This window comes from Solea senegalensis, unplaced genomic scaffold, assembly GCF_019176455.1.
Source record: "Solea senegalensis isolate Sse05_10M unplaced genomic scaffold, IFAPA_SoseM_1 scf7180000013413, whole genome shotgun sequence".
Taxonomy (NCBI): Eukaryota; Metazoa; Chordata; class Actinopteri; order Pleuronectiformes; family Soleidae; genus Solea; species Solea senegalensis.
Genome location: NW_025320818.1, coordinates 15,607 through 25,175, shown reverse-complemented (window position 1 = coordinate 25,175; position 9,569 = coordinate 15,607). Strand labels below are relative to the sequence as shown.

Genomic DNA, 9,569 nt, shown 5'->3' with positions numbered 1-9,569 from the left:
GCAATGCTGCCATAATCAAACACTGATGGTATTAAAGCCACATACACTAGCTCCCCAACTCCTACCTGTCAAACATCGCAACACATTGATCACTTTTTTGCATTTCTCTTCTATTCTACCAATATGCCCTGCCCATGTTAACTGTGAGTCAAACACTACACCCACAAATGTAAATGTTCCAACTCTTTGCAGCTCATTCCCGTACATTTTCAGTTTCATTCCTTCCTCTCTTGGTTTCCTGCTAAAATACACTGTCTAGGTTTTTTTCCACTGAGAACTGGCATCCCCAGTCATAGCCCCACTCCACCACCTCATCAATAGCCCCTTGTACTTTGCCCACAACATATGCCACATTCCTTCCTCTTTTCCACAAGGCCCCATCATCCACAAAGAGTGACCTACCTATCTCCTCTGGTACTTTTGAGAACACGTCATTGATCATTAGTGTAAAGAGTAAAGGGCTAATCACACTCCCTTGAGGGGTCCCATTCTCTACTTAATCCAGTTGTACACCCTTCCTCTTATACCCATCTTGCACAGCTTTATTAATAATCCTTCGTTCCACATCATATCATATGCTTTCTCAATATCAAAAAACACTGCCACTACTGCTTCTTTATTTGCCTGTGCCTTTCTTATCTCTGTCTCTAGCCTTATCACTGCATCCATTGTGTTTCTTCCTTTTCTAAAACCACTTTGCCAGCATTTCTGGTTTTTCAAGATCATATGTTAATCTTTCTGTTATCATCCTTTCCATTATTTTGCACAGATCTGATGTTAAGGCTATTGGCATGTAACTAGTGGGTTGTGTGGGATCCTTACTGGGTGTTCTTTTGGGGACCACTACTGCTTCTTTCCAGGCACCTTGTTGTACAATAGCAGCAACTTTAATAATGCTCTCTCTCTTGTTTTAGCATTATATTGCATATCTTATCTTTCCCTGGGGAGGTTGGTCTTGATTTATTTATTGCCCTCGTCATTTCTGCCATAGTAAATGGTTCGTCAGTTGCTTCTCCTGTTTCTTCCCTCCTGTCTAGCACACCTGGATACTGACTCATTGTTTTCTCTCTCTCTCCTCCTTCTCCTCCTCCTCCTCCTCCTCCTCCTCCTCGTCCCCTCTTCTGATAGATTTTCAATGCCATGTACTCTTGCAAATGACTTTGCCATCATTTCTGTCTTATCCCTGTTAGAAAGTGCAGTCTCCTCCCCACACATCATGACCGGATAATCCCATACCTTTCTATCTCCCCCCATCTTTTTTATCATTCCCCATACTTCTCCTACAGGTGTCGTTCTTCCTATTTTTTCACAAAATTCTCTCCAGCTTGCCCTCTTGGCCTGGTGTATTGTTCTTTTCACTGCTGTCTGTGCCTTCTTATATTGGACTAGCTGCTGCACGCTATGGGTTCTTTTGAGTTGTTTAAATTCTTTTTTTAACAGCTTGACGACATTCTTCTGTCCACCACGGTACCAGTTTCCTATTTATCTTGCTCTTACTCTGGGGGATGGCTCCCTCTGCTGGCCTTAAAATTCCTGAGGTTATGTTCTCATTTATCTCCTCTATATCTCCTGAAACATCCACTCTTGTCAGTTCTTCCTCACTCAACTCCTGAAACAGATCTCATTTTGCCTTAGCGTATACCCACTTTGGGATTTGTCCACTCACACTTACTTCCATTCTCTCTCCTACAGAACATGTCACTGGGTAGTGGTCACTACCTACAGTGGAATCCGCACAGACTTCCCAACTACTAACGCCCGCAATGGCACTTGACACTAGTGTTACATCTAATGCTGACTCATAACCTGTAGCTGTGTTCACCCTCGTTCCTCTCCCATCATTAATACATACCAAGTTGTGCATCATGTTAATAGTACTTATTGCTAACACTAGCTAATGTTAACTCAAAGAAGAGTCAGCTGAATGTTAATGTTCGCTTCGTGTCCTCAGTCTGAGGACGGCTCACATACCGGTGAGTGTGCGCGACTATCATTTCTATAACCGTGATTTTACGCAATAGAAAAGCGATTCTGCCGCTGTCTGGGTAAAGAAGTGTAGCAGGCGCTATGGAGGAGGTTACGTTGGGAACACCGCAAGCTGCTTGCAGCGCGTTGATCTGCTTGACCTGTCCTTGGCCGCTCTTTTTCCCTCTCACTCACTCTCACACACACGCTCGTTAACATGTCAGTTTTCTCTGTAACATCGGCGTCGTTTCGCTTCTAATACCTTATTGTATTTAACTTTGACATTGTTGAGCTGAGTTGTTGAACTAAACATGTTCTCGTTTTCTATTTTTACAGATCCCTGTGGTGTGAGGAAGCTGTGGAAGTGTAAGTATTGTGAGTTTATCTGTGATAGTAAAACAATTTCTGACGTGTGGGGAAAACCTTTATATTTTCTGTAAAGCAAGCAGATGAACAGACACACGTACAACGCAGACACACACGTACAACACACACAAACAACACTGACACACACTTAAATGCTGTAGGAAGCGTGCAGAAGGATGGGAAAATTGGACAACTGAAGACATAAGACATTATTGTTTCAGTTCTTCATCAGTCTATGTTGATGGAATTAGATATTGTTCTGATATGATGGCCTGTTGGTTCATGCTCAGGGGGGTATTCCATCAAGCAGACTAAAGGCAAAGCCAAGCTTAAATGGCCAAGTCTGGCTAATATGAGTGAGAGTTCGGTTCCATCAAAGAGGCTGAGATAAGCCCCAACTCAGAAACCATGGAAACTATGACTCTGGCTAAGCCTCAACCACGGCTAAGCCATAACTGTGGCTCAGGTTTCCGTTCCATCAATCTGAGCCTCAACCCTGTTCCACCAAGGTGGCTAATGTGAATGCCAGCCATGTAACCATGGTAACTTATGCTGCCGGGCAAACCTGGTGTGTAGCAGGCTAAAAGTGAAGCTTAGCACCATCTATGATTAAAGAATGTCCAATAGACAGAAACAGAGACACACACAACTGTCATGGAATGATAAAATAATATGTAAAACATCAAATATATAATAAAATGTATTAAAGAAATGATTTATACTTATAATTATCTATTATCTATAAGTACATTAAAGAACACTATCACCAAAATAAAATATAATAAAAAAATAAGAAACAAGTAAATACAAAATTAAACTAATTAGCAAAAAATATAATAAAAGGAAATTGAGGCATTGAAAATAAAAGATGGAATGTGTACACCAAACCACAATTAGATGATTGATTTGCTGTCACCTGCATTCACTTACTGTAATAGGGGTCCTCGTCTCCATTGAATTGCTTGATTTGCTAAAATGATTCTAGATAAATAATCAATAGATCTGTCATATGATTATTTCCTATAGAATGATAACCAACATTGCATTTTGTCATGTAATTATCTACCATCAATTGTATGATAAATGTGATGAGTCATGTAAAACACTTTGATTAAATGTACCCTATTATTATCAAAAATGTAAGCAAGGCTACTTTATATAGCACATTTTAAGGTGAGTCAAAGTGCTTTACATAAAATAAGATGAAAATACAACAATTCAACATATAGCATGTGGGACAAAATACAGAAGTAGCACAAATACAGCATGTAAAAATGACAGGCTTAAATAAAAATGATATCAATTCTATACAATTGGCCATGCAGGAAATAAATGAAAGCTATCCCATCAATTTGCAAAACAATCAGTTGATAAATGTGGCGTCGGCAGTGAGGCGTCTTTAACTCGTCTGACTGGTGTGTGTGTGTGTGTGTGTGTGTGTTATCTGTCACGCCCTGCAGACGAGGAAACATGTTTGTTTTTATTTAAGTGCAGACAGAGGCTCGTTTACCCGTCGCCCGCTCTCACACGGTTAAAGAGACGCAGGCGTCTGCGTGTGTCTGTGAATAAACTGCAACGTCTTCTTCCATCGTTTTGTTTTTGATACTTTGGTTCATTAAAACAAAAACACGACAAACGTCTGGTTTGAGAAAAACGCTTCAGTGTCACAGTAAATCTCACCTTTAACGTTCTGCAGGAGATTAAAACCAAAGTGTGAGTGAAACTACACCCACTGTTCATCTGTGTGTGTGTGTGTGTGGACACTAACTTAAATCGAGCTGAAAATACCTTTAATACTTTTAAGTTATGGACTGGAATCATGGATGTATTATAAGAACTGGATAGAGCACCGCCCCTCTGGTTGTGTTCATTCCTATGGAGTTGCTCACTCAGCACATATGCCAAAAAAGTTTCTGACTTCTGCGTTTATTTCCTGGTTGTGTAGAGCATGAGCATGCGCAGTAGTGTTACCCCCCATGATGCCTTTCAGCTATGTGAACAGTTCTTATAATACATCCATGACTGTGACCTGTGTGTGTAACAAAGTACAAATACTTTGTTACTTTACTCAAGTTCAATTCAATTCAGTTTTATTTGTACTGCGCCAAATCATAACATCCATTATCTCAAGGCTCTGTACAAAGACATCATGGAGAAATCTGTGACAGAACCAGACTCACAGACGTGCAGCAGCTGCCTCGACCGGTTGGGGTGAAAGAGGAGAGGAGGGGGAGAGACAAGGGGGGAGAGGTAGAGACCAGGAGCAGATACACAACAACTGTATCACGTTCTAAGTTTATACAGGACACTTAGAGTCAGAGATGTGTGATGATGACATGTTCATAGGACTATGATGTCATTTATAGAAGCAGCAGCAGAGACTGTTGATACAAGTTATACTGATAAGCACTTTTAATGATGGCATCATTATAATAATGCTGATGATCTATTCACACCATATTCATATATATTCATATTCACACCCTGAGTGTGAGAGAGTGCAGTCCAGGTCTACAGCAGCATAACCAAGAGCTGCTCCAGGTTTATCAAAAAGGAAATATTCCTCTATTTAAATATTCATATTTCATTGCTCTTATGACTTCTCATGTGTGACATGTCAGGTGTCAGCCTCGTTTCACAGCTGTTATATTTAGTGTTAGTCCAGTTTAGTTCTAGTTATTTTAATCACAGAACAGGAAGTGCTGCAGGAAACGGCTTGAATTAAAAAACAGAAGAAGAAAAGAAAAGTGGCAGCAGTGACCTGTTCTAACGGAAGCATTTTTAATCTGGTCCAAGGATGAGGATGAGGATTAGACGTGAGTCATGGCGTCCGTGTGGGCGCCAGAGGAAATGAAAGACACTTATGGTGGAAGAAAGTATTTAAAAAAACAAAAAACGCAGCATCCAAGACAAGAATGTTTTTTTTTGCATGAAATAACTCAAAAAAAGTTACTTGAGGAAGTTTCTGTATGTTGTTATTAACCGTTTAGGTCGGTATAATACATGATGTATTTGTTTGTGTTTCCATAGCAACAGTACCAAAATGACCAGCCCCAAGTTTGTCCAACAGTGAGATAAAGACGTGAAAATGTTCTGGAGATATCGTAGACTAAAACTGACGTAGTTTTTATCAGGTTTTCCAACAGTGTGGCATGTGACAAATGAGTACCATGACATCAAACACTGTTATTTCATGTTGTGTCATTATATATGTATATATACATATGTCAGTGAATTGTGAAACCCTTAGATATACACAATGTTCAGGTTTTTGTGACTTATAAAGACCAAGTAGGGATAGAGTCAGAATTTGCAACTTTGCTTCTGTTATATACGTCTGAAATATCTACATAATAATCATACATGTATATGCTCACTAATCAGGTAACCTGGTCAGAAATATCACATGTTCAGACAACAAAAGTGAGCAAATGTGGTCAGTCTACTTATCATTGTGTTGGATTTATGAAGCAGTAAATGTTCAAGTGAAAGAAAATCATGGGAACACTTTCTGCCTTTCTTGCTTTTAATGAAAAGGCAAACAAGGCCCAGAATGGGCTATGAGCAACACAGACCTGTGCTGCAGGTCATGCAGTACACAAGACATGTTTGTTATGTTACAAACAAACAAACAACATTTACATGACAAATTACACTGTGCACCCAACTATATTATGGCCAGCCATAATTTAGTTTAGTAAATAAATAAGATGACTGTAAATAAAACTCAGAAGAGTGGGGAACACAAACAAATTAAAACCCCCACAACAGGTGCTCATAAATCTGAACATTGGCTGCAGTGAACACCTTCACACAGTCTTGTACAAAATAAAAAGAAATAAGTTTAACTGCATCTATCACAGTGCATTCTATCTATTCATCTTCCTTTTAATGCTGTGATTCGGTTATGAATGTAGTATTTGATGGCAGACCAGTCTCTGTCTTTCAGGCATCACAGTCCCTTTTACCTGGTACTTTGCAGCTTGTTATGAAACGAATCATGTGTCGTTCAACAGCCTTAACTTCATCACCTGTCCACTTGCTTCTCACCTTCTCAGCTGTCAAAAATGAAAGCACATTAGAAATTGCTTAACAATGGTTTAATGGCTCACTGCTAACCTGAATGTTTTTTCAATGTGACCAGCAAATGCTCTTTTACCTTGCTTTTTGTTGGAGCTCTTTAAGGAAACTTGGGCTGTACCAAGTATTGTGTCTTGCTGGTGATCTGGAAAAAAATAATTAAAATGTTTGTTATGATAAAAAGCACATTTATATACTGTCTTCTGAGAAGAATACAATTTTCAATCCAAGTATAAAATATTTTACCATTGATTGGTTGAACATTGCTGATGTTTTTGAACTGCTGGTGCAGTTGAGTCAAAGGTGTCCTCCATGTTGTCCAGTATGGATGTGTCTGAAGTGTCCCCCAAGTGGTTCACTGAGTCAGGTGCATGCGTTGGGTCCCTAGCGGTCTCAGTTCTCGAGCCTTTAAAAAGTCACAGTACAATATTCCTAGGTGCTTTGTAGCAGCAACTAAAAGCAAGTCAAGTTAGATTACCATGACCTGGAAGACTGAAAAATGTCAACAACAACAATGAAATAGATAGATAGATAAGCTTTATTTTCAGACTCAAGGTCCATACAAAAAGTAAAAAAAAAACAAGACACATAGTACAAAAGGAATAAAAAAAAACCATAATAATCTAATGACTCATTTTTAAAATCCACTTATACCAATGCCCACAAAACTGAGACGTGCAGCGCGTGTCACTATACATAATGTTCACCATTGCCACAACATTTAGATTCTCAGAATCATTTAACCGGCAGATGAACCTGTGCATTCCATTTCTCAGAACCGCTTGCAGTGTGTTCACTCCTGTGCTCACAAACAGCTCACTCGCACTGGTCCATCTGGGCCTTTTTAAAAGTATCCTCAAAGTGTCATTGTATGCCACTTGCAGTTTCTGAAGGCTGGCTTTTTTATATTTCAACCACAGATGTGCAGTGTACATAGGTGAACAGAGTCAGCTTCACACCAACAGTGCACCAACCCAATTTACGTACCATTACATTTGCTCGCACATACAACATACGACACTGACGAAAAATGTCCTCATCATCTGTCAGTTGGTCTGTGATCACATGACCAAGATATTTCACTTCACTGCAGATATTTAGAACCTTGCCTGAGAGTTTAAAGTCAGGAAAAGTCATATTTCCACGGTTCTGCAAATCATTGTCACACTTTTTGACCCCATACACAGAACACACATTAAGGAGCTGCTGTATACCAGCTGAGCTAGGACTAAAGATCACACAATCATCAGCATACATAAGATGGTTCATCACTGTACTGCTGACCATACAGCCTGTTTTACATGAGCTTAGATGATTTGATAAATCATTCATGTAGAAATTAAACAAAATAGATAAGATGCTCCCTTGTCTTACTCCGTTACTGACATGAAAGGGAGCAGATAAGCAGTTGTCCCATTTAACTTGCATGGTCTGTTGGGCCTACCAATAGGACAGGATTCTGTCTATATACTTAGGGACACCTACTGCACCCAAATTTTTAAATAATTTCTCATGATTCACCCTATCAAATGCCTTTGAGGCGTCTAAGAAACAAATAAAAACAGATGAGTTTTTTCTCTTATAGTCGCTCAGCAGTTCCTTTAGCACATATACACACATATCTGTACCATGTCTGGGTTTAAACCCAAATTGATTATCTGTAGAGATAATTAGTTCTTTAATCCTCTCCAGGAGAATTTGTTCAATAACTTTGGACAACATGTTAGCTAGAGCAATGGGCCTATAGTTTTCTGAGGAACCCACTTTTCCTGCTTTATCCTTAACCACAGGAACCAGCTGCACTGTCATCATAGAGTCTGGAAGGAAGCCATGGACTATGAGGGCATTGAAGCATAAGGCAAGAAGTGTACAAAACATTGAGCTAGCAAATTTAAGATGTTCAGCGGAGATATAATCCATACCTGTCGTTTTGTTAACTGATAAGTTTTTAATCACTTGAGAAACCTCACGAGTTGTGATCATATCTATATTTTCAACATTTGCTACTTGATGGCCATTAGTCTGAACACAGTTAAATTTACTATAATGCCTTCGCCAGAGCTCAGCAATAGCACTAGCACCAGAGACTCCATCTACTGTATATGGTAAGTTATTACCATATATATGGCAGTTATTAACATACATATGGCAGTTATTAATGCATTTCACCTCCTTCCAGAAATCTTTATCAGTATTATCTAAAAGTTTCTTGGCCAAGAGTCAGCCCTGTAAGATTGCTCATTTTTACTCATGAAATGTATTGCATATTTATATTTTGTGTTTGTACTGTTTTTTATATTCAAAAATGGGCCCCTGTCTTGGTTTACCAGCCATTGCCCAGGATTTAGTGGCTTCACGAGCCTCAGCATAACATTTAGCCACATAGGTATTCCAACCAGGCCGAACTTTTCCTCTCTTTATGCGCTTAAGATGAGGCTTACTAGCTTCAAGTAAAGCTGAGACAATATCAGTATACATTGCAGAAATATCTGTCTTATGTTTGGTATTTGTACAATTACTGTTTTTACATACGAGTGCCTCTCTAGAGAGACATATACTGCTCAATAACTGATCAGTATATTTACAGTAGGAAGCAATGTCTTCACATGAAAGAGAGGACCAGTCCAATTTACCAAGATTAGAATTATTTGCACATTTTACAGTTGCAGGTATGTACTCAGATCTGATGACCATCTTTACAGGAATGTGATCACAGATGGATACATTGTATAAGATTTCCATGTGTGCCAAAGAAGCGTGAGCATCAGCTGTAGAGAGACAATGGTCTAACCAGGAAATATTCATGTCACAATACCTATGTGCTGATCGAGGTGACTGATGGTTTCTTCACTGGAGTCTTCATCATCATCATCATCACTCATAGCTACTTCATCTGATTGAGTAAAACACAGTTAAGAAAAGTATTTTAAGTAAAGGATAAACACACATAAATGATACACTTGAAGCCATAAAAATGATGTATAAACATAAATTAACCTTCAGGATTTGTCATGATCTGTCACCTTCGTTAAGTATCTTGTTTTGTTTCTCCCTTCATGTTCTATGTCTTGTCTTCCTGTTTTATTTTGGAAATCACTCGCCCTTGTCTCTGTTTCAGGTTCCTGTCTACCCCGCCCCCTTCCTTGTTGGCGTGCACC

At 39.2% G+C, this 9,569-nt stretch overlaps 1 long non-coding RNA gene across 1 annotated transcript; it reads right to left on the bottom strand.

The window, feature by feature from the left end:
• Positions 1 to 6,173: 6,173 nt before the first annotated feature.
• LOC122760323 lies at positions 6,174 to 9,279 on the bottom strand. The gene is made up of 3 exons (XR_006358366.1): positions 9,227 to 9,279; positions 6,491 to 6,556; positions 6,174 to 6,389 (listed from the first exon to the last, which is right to left on the bottom strand). It is a non-coding gene; the product is annotated as an uncharacterized LOC122760323 (long non-coding RNA).
• Positions 9,280 to 9,569: the final 290 nt, after the last annotated feature.